At 54.0% G+C, this 12806-nt stretch overlaps 1 protein-coding gene across 1 annotated transcript in view; it reads right to left on the bottom strand.

Moving 5' to 3' along the window:
• IGSF21 (immunoglobin superfamily member 21) overlaps positions 1–12806 on the bottom strand; it is a 235409-nt gene that overhangs the window by 24235 nt on the left and 198368 nt on the right. The window lies entirely within an intron of this gene.

Raw genomic sequence — 12806 nt, forward strand, 5'->3', positions numbered from 1 at the left:
GACGCTGCGGCCGCAGCCTTTCCTGTCCTATCAGCATTTTGGGATTGATTTCCTGAGTCAGAGAGCAAGTAAATCATTCTTGCCGCTGCATCTCATGCAGCAACGTCCAGGGGAGCCGAGGGTGGGGAGGAGCCGTGGAGGACGGCATCTTGTGGGAGGGGAATGGTGCATTTTTTCTCCTTGACACAGCACTAGGAAAACTTCCACATCTACCAAAATATTCAGATAATTGTGCAAGGAACACTCACATACCCATCGCCCAGGTTCCACGATGAACGCTTAACTCCACCTGCCTTATTGAACATCTCCTGGGGTGTGTCTTTAAAAAGAGCTGGGTGAGGCAGAGCAAAGTCTCATTCCTAAAGGCACAGAACTGCCGGCCAGGGCACGGGGGCTCGATTTGGGGGGGAGGGGATCTCACAGACCCTGCTCCTGTGGCTCCTCCCCTGGCCTTGCCGTGGCCCCATGTGCTGGGCCCTCGGCCGCCTATTTTGTCTCCGACCTCGAATGCACTATTGTTCCCAGGAAGCGCCCTCCCCACCATCCTCTTTGTTCCCCAGTCCCCAGGCTGCAGCAGGGAGCTTCCCCTAGACCATCTGTGGGCACAGGCTCCCCGTGCCCGGTGGATGGCATCACTGGATTCAGGGCCCTGCACTGGCCTCTCCTTTCCCTCTCTGCCAGAGGACAGCGGGCAGGCAGGGCCCACACCAGCTTGGCGCGAGAGAAGAGCCTTCCCAGAGACCCTTTCCTCACCTCCCCCTGCTCCCTCGGGACTGGGCACAGCACTGGGACCTTACGGGCTGCCCACGTTCGTATCCTGGCTCTGCCACTACTAGCTGGGTGACTTAGCAAGTCACTCATCCTCACTGTGCCTCATCTGTAAAATGGGATCACCATAGGATTAATATCTACTTAATAGGGTTCTTGTGGGCATCATGTACGGTACTTAGACCCGCTTGGCACCTGCCAAGCACTGAATGAATGTCACCCTCTTGTGGCTATTGCTGTCATGATTGCCGTAGCCCTTCCTGCCCCTCCCCCATGCCTTGGTTCCGGCCACGCAGGGGTGCTCCCCGCTCCTCATGCTCCCTGCCCTGCACCGTTGCCTACCGAGCTCCTTCTTCCTGCAGCGCCTCCTGTCTTACCTCCCCAGCCTGCCAGGCCCAGCTCTACGCTGCCTCCCTCATGAAGCCCTCCCTCATGAAGCCCTCCGTATGCCTCCCTCCGGGGCAGACTCACTCCTGGGAACTCCCACATCTCTCAGCTCATACCCTAGTCTTCCCCCACTGTCCCAATTTCCCCTCTGCTGGAATTCTGGAAACCTGTGCCCTTCTCCGTCTCCCCCATCATTCATGGGTCCTTGGGGGCAGACACTGAGCCCTGTGTCCCTCTTGTTGTCCCCAGAGCAGAGTGGTCAGGCCCTGGGAGGGAGGGGCTGGGAATCTCCATGTGGTCACTCACTAGCCACTCTCTGAGCCTCGGTTTCGTGTTCGGTAAAATGGGAGTAACAAGAATCACTATTAATACCTCAGCAGCTGTCGTGAGAATGAAACAAAAGAATGCTCACGAAGAACGTGGCATAATGCCTGGCACACAGTAGGCACTCAATCAGCGCTAGCTTTTTATTGCTCCTAGGGCGTGAGTGACATAATCCCACCACCTCATGTGTGGATGGGGAAACTGAGTCCAGGGGCCCAGGGCAGGTTGGCAGCAGAGCAAGGGCTTCTGAGTACCCGGCCAAGCCAACTTACAGTGTAATCTTGGCCTCAGTTTCCCTTTCTGTACACGAGGCAGTGGGATCACTTCTCTCTCCCCGAGAGTGTGTACGAGCAGCATCCTTCCAGGGGCGGCTCGTGGCCTCCCACCACCGCTGGTCCCTGCTCTCCCAGCTCTTGATACAGCTCTGTTAACACCTGTAACCTCAGCCTCCTGCCTGCTCCTTAAATCACCGGCCCGAGGCACTGCAGTTTCGACAGCCACATATCACTTGTAATTAAGGGGCCTGTCCCAGGGAGGGGAAGTTTACCTTCTGCCGGAGCCACTAAATCCAGCTCCCAGTGGTGGAGAGGATAAAGCATCCTACTGACCCAACACTTGTCAAGGTTTAATGATGCACCTGTGGCCTGCTCTGCCAGGGCCAGGAGGCTGGAGTCCCTGCAACTCTGGAGCAAGAGGCGAGCCCTGGTCGGTGACACAGAGAAGGTCCAGGGAATTGTGAGGGCCCCAGGGGGCTGCAGCCATCTGCCTGGATTGTTCCAGGGAGCCGATGAGTCCTCATCTTGGCTCGGGAGGGCATGATGGACCATCCCGGGAGAGGCTGTAGGGAGGCTCCAGAGACAGGAGATCTGTTTAGACATAAACTCTGCCACTTACTCGCTGTGTGACTTTGGGCAGGTTACTTAACCTCTCTGAGCCTCAGTTTTCTCAATTATTAAAATGGGAATAATAGAAGTACCCACCTCCTTAGGGTTGTGAGGATTAAATGAATTCATATATTTAAAGTGCTTGGAGCAATGTCTGGTCCCTTGTAACTGTGAAACTCACCACGACTGTATTACGTTCTAGCTGTCCTATATTAAAATGGCCATCTTAAGGGAGACGGGGGCTCTCTCAGTCCTTCCCCCACAGCAGGCACATAGTAGGTGCTCATAAATATTGGGTGAATCGAAGGACTTGTAAGCGTGAGAAATGGATGACAAACGTCTGTCTCCCCACTAGACTCCAAGTTCCCTGGGAGAAGGGCTAGGGACGGCCAGCTAGTTCCGTGGCTCAGGGACGACATGCACAAAAAGTGTGTCCTCTCGACTGGCTCGTCTGCTTCTTCTAGTCACAGTCAAGGGGCAGAGAGGTTACAGGGCAGATGAGGCTTTGAAGGTCTGGTCTCCGTCCCCACTCAGGGCCCCAGGGTCCCAAGGAGTGACAATCAGAGAATGTCCAAGTTCACACTCTAGGCTTCCTTGTATTAGCAGACTCAGTTTCCTCCTCTGTAAGATGGGGATGCTGGTCCCCACTGCTGGCTTCCCGGACTGCTGGGAGATCTGACGACGGTGCAGCTTGAACGTTTCGTGGTGTCCTTATTGAGCGGAGGCCTGGTACTCGGTAAGTCCCTGCTCCAGAGGCCCCTGTGGCTGCCCTGTGGCTCCAGGCTGAGAGAGGCTGTCCCTCTGTCCCCCTGTCTTCCGCGCAGCCCCGTGTAGTGGGAAAGTCAGGGCTCTGGCTCCCCGCAGACCTGAGCTCGCACCTGAGCCCCACTCACTGCTGGGGGATGTTGGGCGTGTCCCCCGACCTCTCCGAGCATGTGTCCAAGGTGGTGTAGGATCTGCCCTGTGGCATGTAGGGCAGCAAAGCGACAGCTGAGGGAACGTGCTGGGCGCAGAGTGGGCTGCGGTCAAGGGCACTCCTCCTTGGCAGGGCTGTGTTCAGAGAGGGGGGCGGGGAGGATTCTAGAAGCCCATCCAGGAGGCAGTCAGCAGGCTTGGACCTCTGGGGCTGGAGCTGGGAAGTGACCGTCCTTGCTAGATGACCCAGTTAGCTCCAAAGTGTTCCTCCGAGCCCCAAACCCATCTGTCTGGCCCCTCTCTGAACTGGCGCTCAGCCGGTGACCCCAGCTGCCGGGGAGGCCCGCGGGCGGGCGGGCAGGTGAGCAGAGTGGGCGTCCTTCCTCCGGGTCCCTGGCCTGCTCCAGCGACTCATGACAGCAGCGTCCAGTCTCTCAACACACTCGTGTCCAGCTCGGAGGGTCCTCACTGCCCCTGCCACAGTCCTCTGGGCTGCAGCCCCCGCTCCAGCTGGCTCACGGCAGCCCAGCCCAGCCAGCTGTCCCAGGCCCCCTCTGCCCGGCCAGCTGCCCCCTCCGAAGCTCCGGCTGGCCGGGAGGAGGCTGTGCAGGTCCGTGCCCTGTGGCCTGGCCTCTCCACCCCCGCGGCTCATTTCCTGCCATCACTGGCTGCAGAGTGAGATCACACGGTCGCATCGGAGCCTCCTCAGAGGACCGTCTCCATCCAGTGCCAGGTCTGTCGTGTCTCCACATCTGTTCCCATCTTTCAATTGGTCCCCACGTCCTGTGGCTCCTGCCTGGAAAGACCTCTTATGTCTAGCCGCTGCGCTCACCGCCCGAGCCCTGGGCTGGCGCCTGTCGTCCCTGCCCTTCCCACTGCCTGCCTGCCCCAATAACCACGTCAGCGTCCAGGCCGAGAACTTTCTCTGCACTTAAACGTGCCTCGTACTTCCTCCGTACAGCAGTCCAGTGAGGTGGGCAGCTCCACTACCCCCGCTTCCAGACGAGGAAACTGAGGCTTGGAGAGGAAAAGTCACAGTAAGACTGTTGCTGGGGCTGGGGGTTGGACTCGGGGCTGCTGCTTCGCCAGCACCAGGATGGGGGCCAGAGTTGTCACTGCCTGGCTTAGAGACCTCCCGCTGGGCTGTTGTCACTCTCTGCAGCTCTGACCTATCCCTGGCCCCACTGACATTCACAGCGCAAGGGTTAGGGCCAAATGAGTGCTCACTGGGCGGTGGGGACACAGTCCTTCCCATGGCTGTCACAGTTCATACTCCAACAGGGGAGGTGCTGCTGCAAGCCACATTTAGCAGATAGGGAAACTGAGGCCCAGGAAGATGAAATAAATTGCCAAAGGTCATGTTCCAGTTAGAGGTGAAGGAGCGTAGTGGCTGGGGCCTTGGGCTCTGGAGCCAGCCGGCCTGAGTTTGAATCCTAGTTCCATCTTACTAGATCTCTGTCCTTGGGCACATTCTCTAACCTCTCAGTCTTCACCCTTGTAAAATGGGGAGAGTCGTAATAGAACCCACCTTAGAGGGTTGTTATTGGTGATTTATCGGGTATTAAGCAGAACAGTACCTGGTGTATAGTAAATGCTCAATAAACATTAGGGGCCTGCATTGCAATTAGTGGCTGAACAGGGCAGAAAATTCCTGCCTGAATGCAAAGCCCATACCCCTGGGCACTCCCGACTCTCAGGAAGTGAACTCCATTTATGATCAACCTAATTTCATGGAGGGAGAATCCTCCAATGGGGGATTATCCAGCCTCCCCCTTTTCTAGTTTGGAGGAAGTGGGTCATTTGCATGCCACTCACCCAGAGTGCTAGCAAGGGGTGCAGGAGAGGGGCGAGGGCTTGGAGCCGGGCCTGGCTTGGGGGAGGAGAGCAGCCCAGACCCGGTGCTCAGACCCTGGGGGCCTCTGGGGTGGAGGGTGGGGTTTGGGTCCACACATTCTCCCCCTCAATGTCCTGGGAGTTCTCTGCAGCTCTGGCCCGGCCCCCAACCTGTCCACGCTGCCTCCCTTCCTCCTCCTCCTCTGCAGAGCAGCAGCCTGGCTCCCTGGAGTCCGTGGCCACTGCAATCGCCTGGGGCCGGTTAATGTAATTAGTCCAAACCCAGTAGGTGGCTCATCCACTCCGTTCTGAGACGGGAAGGAGCTGATCATTTTCCACTCAGCAGGCATCCCAGGGTAAGCAGGGAGCTGCCCTCTGAATCTTGCCTTCCAGCAGCCCTTCCTGGGGACCCCCTAGGGATCTCAGACCAGCAGGCTCCATCCACTGACCTACCCTCCCCCCTGGACCACCATATATACCAGCTGTGCACTGGTTCTGCCTGGGAGCTGCCCCATTCCCCCATAACTGTCCTGTGCAGGGCAGGCTTCCTGAGAGGGTTTTCTGCAAACTGAACCCTGTGTTCCCACTGGCATCCTTCGGAGCAGCAGAGCTGTCTCACTTCTGTTCTGCTCAGGCAGCAGGCCTTTAAGGGGGAAGGGTCTACTCTCAGCCCTCAGATCTCCCTATCCCACTTGGAGGTGCAGACAATTCTTCCCAAGTCAGGGGAGCCCTTTGCCACCCTAACATTGGTCCTGGAAACTTGCTCCTTTTTCAAGAGGGGAGCAGTGGGCTGGGATTTCAGAGAATCAGAGTTAAAATCTGGTCTTAGAAAGCAGGAATCCACCTGCCTAAAAACCCTAGGTTCTGGCCTGGCCTCGTGGAAGTGGGCTCAGCCTCCATCACCCCCCAGAATCTCCTGCACCCTCTTTTCCTCTGGGAGCCCTCACCAGCCCCAGGGTGAGTTTCTTTTAATGAGAAAGCTCAGGAAACTGGTCGCAGGAGAGCTTCATGTGAACTCATTGCCCAAAGTCTGTGTAACAGTCATACTGGAGGTGGCCATATGGCTCCAAAAAGCATCAGATGTGCATGAGATAGACATATATATGAGTGAAACAGAATAGAGTCCAGAAATAAACCCTCACATTTACAGTCAATTGGTTTTCAGCAAGGATGCCAAGATAATTCAATGAGGATAGAATAGTCTGTTCAACAAATGGTGCTGGGACAACTGGATATCCACATGCAAATGATGAAGTTGGACCCTTCCCTCACACCATATATAAAAATGAACTCGAAATGCATCATAAACCTGGATGTAAGAGCTAAAAGCATAAAAACTCTTAGAAGAAAAATATAAGAATAAGTTGTGGTCTTGGGTTAGGCAAAGTCTCCTTAAATATGACAGTAAAATCACAAGTGGCAGAAGAAAACGTAGGTAAACTGGACTTCATTGAAATTAAAACATTTTAAAAAAAGAAATTAAAACATTTTATCTTTCAAAGGACACCATCAGGGAAGTGAAGACAACCTACACAAAAGGAGAAAAACATGCAAATTATATGCCTGATAAAAAGCTTCCATCTAGATTAGATAAAGAATTCTTAACTCAATAATAAAAACACAAATAACTCAATTGAAAATGTCCAAAGGCTCTGAATAGGTATTTCTCCAAAGAAGATATCCAAATGGCACAAATGCACATGAAAAGATGCTCAATATCATTGGCCAGGAGGAATATGCACATTAAAACGACAATGAGATATAACTTCACGCCCACAGGGATGACTGTTAAAAAAGACAGATAATAACAAGTGTTGACAAAGATGTGGAGAAATTGGAACTCTCATATGCTGCTAGTGGGAGTATTAAATGGTGCAGCCAGTGTGGAAATCTATCTGGCAGTCCCACAAAAGGGTAAAGGTAGAGTCACCATTTGACTCAGCAATTCCACTTCTAGATATATACTCAAGAGAACTGAAACCACACATTCACACAGAAACTTGTGCACGAATATTTATAGCAGCATTATTCATGGTAGCCAAAAGGTGGAAACGACTCAGACGTCCATCCACTGATGAATGGATAAGCAAATGTGGTCTAGCCATACAGTGGAATATCATTCAGCATTGAAACGGATTAAAGTGCTGGTATGTGCTGCAACCTAGATGAACCTTGCAGATACTATGCTAAATGAAAGAAGCCAGTTGCAAAAGGCCACATATTGTATAATCCCATTTGCATGAAATATCCAGAATTGGTAAATCCATAGAGACAGAAAGGAGGTCAGTGGTTGCCTAGGACTGAGCAGGGAGGGCCGATGTGGCCTGGGGAGTGACTGCTAATGGTACACGGTTTCTCTGGGGGGGGGTGACGAAAATTTTCTAAAATTGATATGATGGTGGCTGCACACATGTGAATATGCTAAAACCACTGTGTTATATCCTTTAAATGAGTAAATTATATGTTACATAAATTAAATCTCAATAAAACCCTTTTTAAAAAAAGCAAGGAAGAAAGCATCAGGCACATTTAATAAAAAATCAGTAGAACATACCAAAAAACAAAACAAACTAGACATGTCATGCAAAGTTCATTAATAGCTGCCCTTTGGGGTGGGAGCTGTGGACCAGGCTCCGGACTTGGGAATCATGCGGCGTGGTTTGGTGCCGCTCTGGCCTTAGGCTCCAAAAGTCGACTTCGTCTGCCAACCTTGCTTGGAAGCCTCCAGAAGAGAGGTTCTCGAGATAGACTATTTCATTAATGCTTATCAATACTTTGTGAGTCTTGCCTCCCTACTCAGGGGTAAACTTCTAGAAGAGCAGGATGATTTTATACCCCTGTTCTGCCGCTGGGTGACCCAGGCAGATGATGTCTCGGTCTCTTCATCTATCAAAGGGGAAGATGGTAGTACCCGCCTTGCAGAGCTTTTGTGGGTGTTCAGTGAGTTAACCCTTGAAGAGCTTGGCACGGTGCTAGCACAGTAGTCTGTGCTCAGTGAAGGGCGACCCATGCGGCTGGGGTCAGAGAGTGTCGGCTTCAGAGGCAGACACTGAATCTTGGTCTGCTGCATCCTGGCTCCGTTACTACTGTGGCCTGAACTGTGTCCCAAAGATGGGATGTTGAAATCCTAACGCCCGGTCCCCGTGAATGTAACCTTGTTTGGAAATAGAGTCTTCACAGATGTAATAAAGTTAAGATGAAGTCATACTGGATTGCGGTGGCCTCTAATTCAATGACCGGTGTTCTTACAAGAAGAAAATCTGGACACAGAGACACAGCTCTAGAGAGAGAATGCCACGCGATGATGGGGCAGAGATTGGAGTGACGCAGCTACAGGCTGGGGACTGCCGAGTATGGTGGGCAACCACCAGAAGCGAGGAGAGAGGCGAGGAATGATCTTCCCCTTGCAGAGGGACAGGGCTCTGCTGACACCCTGACTTCAGACTTCCAGCCCCTAGAACTGTAAGACAGGACGTTTCTGCTGTTTTAAGCCACCCAGTTTGTGGTCATTTGCCGTGGGCTGCCCTAGGGACTTTACACATCGACCAAGGCTCGGTTTCTGTGCCTGCACTGTGCACCCATTGCCTTTATAGAACCTAAGTCCACGAAGCAAGGGCTTTGTCTTGTCCTCACTGCGTCCCCAGCACCTAGGACTGTGCTCGGCACCTGGGAGACGCTCGGTAAGCAGTTGTTGAATCACGTGCGTGAACGAGTGAAGTCCCCATGGTTCACCTTCAAGTGTCACTTTCTCAGAGAGGCCTCACTGGCCACCTTGTTTAAAACTGGCCACCACTCCCACCGGTTGTTCCTGACTCACTTCACCACCCTCTGACATCCCAGATATTCCATCTCTTTGCTCACTCACCCTCTGCCTCCCTTACTGCCCCGTCCACAAGGACAGGGTGTCTTTGTCCGTCTTGTTCACTGTGAACTCCAATGCCTACAACAGTGCCTGGAATGTACGAGTTGCTCAATAAATATTTGTTAGATAAATGAACAAATGAAAGAAAAGCAGAATACCCATGAACGTGGGCATCCAAGACACTTTATAATACAGGTGAACAAAAAAATTCAGATATTCTTTTTGTTGGACAGGGAAGTTCCATACTAGACTGTCCATGTCAAAAGAGGGCATTGGGATTTGGACCAGGTCTGCTGGACTCCAAGTTCAGTGCTCCCTTCAGAGGGTTAGAGAAGTGGGGAGGCCCTGGATAGCAGATGAGAGAAGCAACATGGGGAGGGGGTGCAGAATGGAGAAGCGAGGGCGTGGATGATGCTTCCTCCCAGACTCTGCAGGCCCCTGAAGGGCAGGCAACCCCGTCGACCCACCGTCCTGTGGCAGTTTTGAGCACCAAGTACTTCTATGAGTAGTGCTGGGTCTTAACAAGGTCCCCACTCTCTCCACTCTGTACCACCCCATGCTTGTTGACACTGGCATTGCTCGTGGCCTTTGTGTAAGAGGTAGGGATATTTCCCCTGGGAGTCGGGGTTGCTCTGGACTGGGGCAGGCCCGGCGGGACCCTCGCTCTGTCTCTCACGTGGGTGAGTCCCTTGAACTCTCGGAGCCTCTGTTCTCTCACCTGTAAAATGGGGTGACCCCGTCCAAGGGCTCTTGCGAAAGACGGACGGTGGGCTGAGCCCTGAGCACAGCGCCAGCACGCAGGAGGCGGCCTTGGTTACCAGCTGTGGGTTGAAAGTCCCCACTGAGTGGCAGAGAAACCTGCCCCTTGTCATTCTAGAGGAATCAGGATGGCTTCCTCGGGGGTAGGGGTGAGGCGTCTGCCCCTCACAACATTTAATTGATTGTAACAGCACACCCTTAACATGCTTCCTCTCCCATAACCTGCACCCCCAGAAGAACTTTCCAAATCCTTCCATGACTGTGTATAATGCGTTCCTGGGCCCGGTACGCAGCTCTCAAATTGGCTTACAATTTATCTGCAGCTCAGATAAAAACATTTTAATGACTGTGTGCCGCACAGACCCTTGGTGTCACCCACAGGGCTCCCAAATGTCTTTCCCCACCACATAGCGGGATGTTATAGGCGTGAAATTACAGCCGCTCGCATTCCGATCTCCGCCCCGAGGCCTCTGGAAATGGCTGCGTTAGGATGTGCGGGATGCGGATGGATGCGGTGGGGGCAGGCCGGCTCGGCTCTGGCGGAACCGCTCTGTGCTCCGATGCGGGGGACCCCGAGCCCAGTCCTCAGCTCCCCCCTGCCCCTCTCCCCAGGTCCTGACCCCAGATTGGGGAGGGGCTGGCTTGCCCCACTTTTAGCTGCCGCTGTCCTGACGGCACCAAGGGGACCCGGCGTTCGGCATTTGATGGCCTGTGCTCACCTGGAGGGAGGTCTTTGTGGGTGAGTGCAATGTCACAGACATTGACCAGAAGTGACAAAACGATGCCTGGATTTTGATTTTTGAAGCTTGCTTTGAAATATGTTTGAAGGAGAAGGTCACGCAGGTGGGCAGAAGAGCACAATTTCAAACCTTTCTACGGTGCCCAGTGTTTAACTGACTGGATCACTATTTGTCATCAGAGATACTATGTATTGATCACCCAGAATGTGCCAGGCCTGGGACCCGGAACAGTCTGCTCTGTGGATTACCTGATTTAACCCTCCAACCTCCGCCAACGCACGTCCTTCTCTGAGCCGGGTCTGTGCAGTGGGCTCAGCGCTGTTCCGACTCCCAGACCCCATGGCTGACATGGGGACAGCAGGAGGTGCCATACGAAAAGCCCCCCAGTGGCAGCCACGCGGCTTCCCCGCGGCATCTGGGACCTCGGTGAGCTACGGAATCCACGCTGCTCTGGGACAGAGATAATCACCCCCCATTCGGCCCTTTCCCCTCCCTGAGCCTCAGTCTCCTCCTCTGTGAATTGGGGATAATAGCAATACCGACCCGTGGGGCTGGGGAGCAGGGTGGGTGACGTGCTCAGTGTGAAAGAACTTTGGAGTTGGCACAAATCGGGCAAGTGCACAGCGCTACCGTCACCATCATACCTGGGACATAGCCCAGCTCCTTCCCTAGGTGCGTGGTGCCAGGACACACAGACCTTCAGAGCAGAAGCCGGGGGAGGGTGAGTAGGCAGAGGCTGCTGTCACCGCCACTCCCAGACACACTCAGGGAGCCAGGGTGCGTGAGCCGTGTTCCTGAACATCCATGCCCCACACTGGCGTGAGGCTCCATGGAGTCGTGAACCATCATTCTCTGTGCTGGGGCTGAGAGGGGCAGCCCCAGCTGTGTGCAGGAGCGGGTGGGCTGGAGACAGCCACGGCACAAGCATCGAGGCCCAACCCACGGGGCTCTTCCACGGTGCCGCTCTCTGGGCTCAGTGTGTTGCAAACCTCACAACCACCATAGGCGGAAGGCACCCTTATCCCCATTTTACAGATGGAGAAACTGAGGCCCAGAGAGGCTAATGGACCTAAGGTCACATGGTGGATGTGGGATTTGGACCCAAGCCAATATGTCCTTAAATTGTACGCTGAAGGGATGGGGGCAGCCTCCTGCGTCTGGGGCAAGGTGAAGTGAGCATTGGAAGGAGGGAGGAAAAGTACATTTGTACATGGAAAAGAATACAGACACAGATGTGAATATACAGAGAGACAGATACAGCTATCAATGTATAGATATATGCACAATTGGTGTTTTTTGGAAATACCTAGACATTTAGACCAGTGGTTCTCAAAGTGTGGCCCCGGGGAACTTGTGAGAAGTGCAGATTCTCAGGCCCTGCCCAGTCCTGCGGAATCAGAAGCTCTGGGGCCGGGACCCAGCTGTCTGCATTTAACGAGCCCGCAGGCCGATCTGATGGAGGCTTAAGACTGAGAACTGCTGGTCCCAGTCACAGGCTTTGGACTCCGACAAGTCACTTCCCATCCCTGAGTCCAGGTCGCCTCATACAACAGGGGTCCTAATGTCCTCTGGTTCACGGGCTGTCACGAGGACGCCAAACGTAATGCCTGTGAAGCCAGACGCTCACGCACTGTCAGGCACATGCCAGGGAAGACCGATGACAAACAGAGTGATCTCTGAGCAGTGGGACAGCCAGGGGATGTGCTGTGATGGGTGGGTGCTGTGCCAGGGACAATCCTGCTGGGGACACCTGAATTTCCCCGGGGTCGGCCTTGGAAGGTGGGGGTTGCAGCCCTGGCCCTGCCCCGCCCTGGGCCCTCCAGGAAGCCTCAGCCTCCTGCAGAGGTCACAGGGCCCCATCAGATTCCCCGGTGTGGCCAGCCCAGGGGTGGGGACAGGGAGAGCTCCTAGTTCATGTGTCAGGAGCTGACCAGTGAGTGAGCGGATGCGGGAGGGAGGCTTTTCCCGGCAACGCCACCTCCCACGTCACGGCTCCACCAGGAAGGCAGGACGCAGCGAGGGCTGCCGCTGCAGGATCGATGTCACTCTGGAGGTCTGGCCTTTGGACATTTTCAATTTCTCCCTAAGCAGTGGCTTTCAACGGGGCCTTTATGTTTCCATTGATTGCCCAAGTACAGCAAGCTTTGCTTTCCTGATAGATATTATTTGGTAAGAAAATCAGAGAACACAGAGCCTAGAGCTGAGGCCAAGTTCCCAGCACCCTCGAGGCAGAGCTGGAATTGAGGGCGTATCTGACAAGAACTGGTGGGGACTGCTGAGACCATTCAGAGCAACGCCTTTGTTGCACAAATGGGGAAACTGAGGCTGGGTGGG

This window comes from Lemur catta, chromosome 3 (assembly GCF_020740605.2).
Source record: "Lemur catta isolate mLemCat1 chromosome 3, mLemCat1.pri, whole genome shotgun sequence".
NCBI classification, from domain to species: domain Eukaryota; kingdom Metazoa; phylum Chordata; class Mammalia; order Primates; family Lemuridae; genus Lemur; species Lemur catta.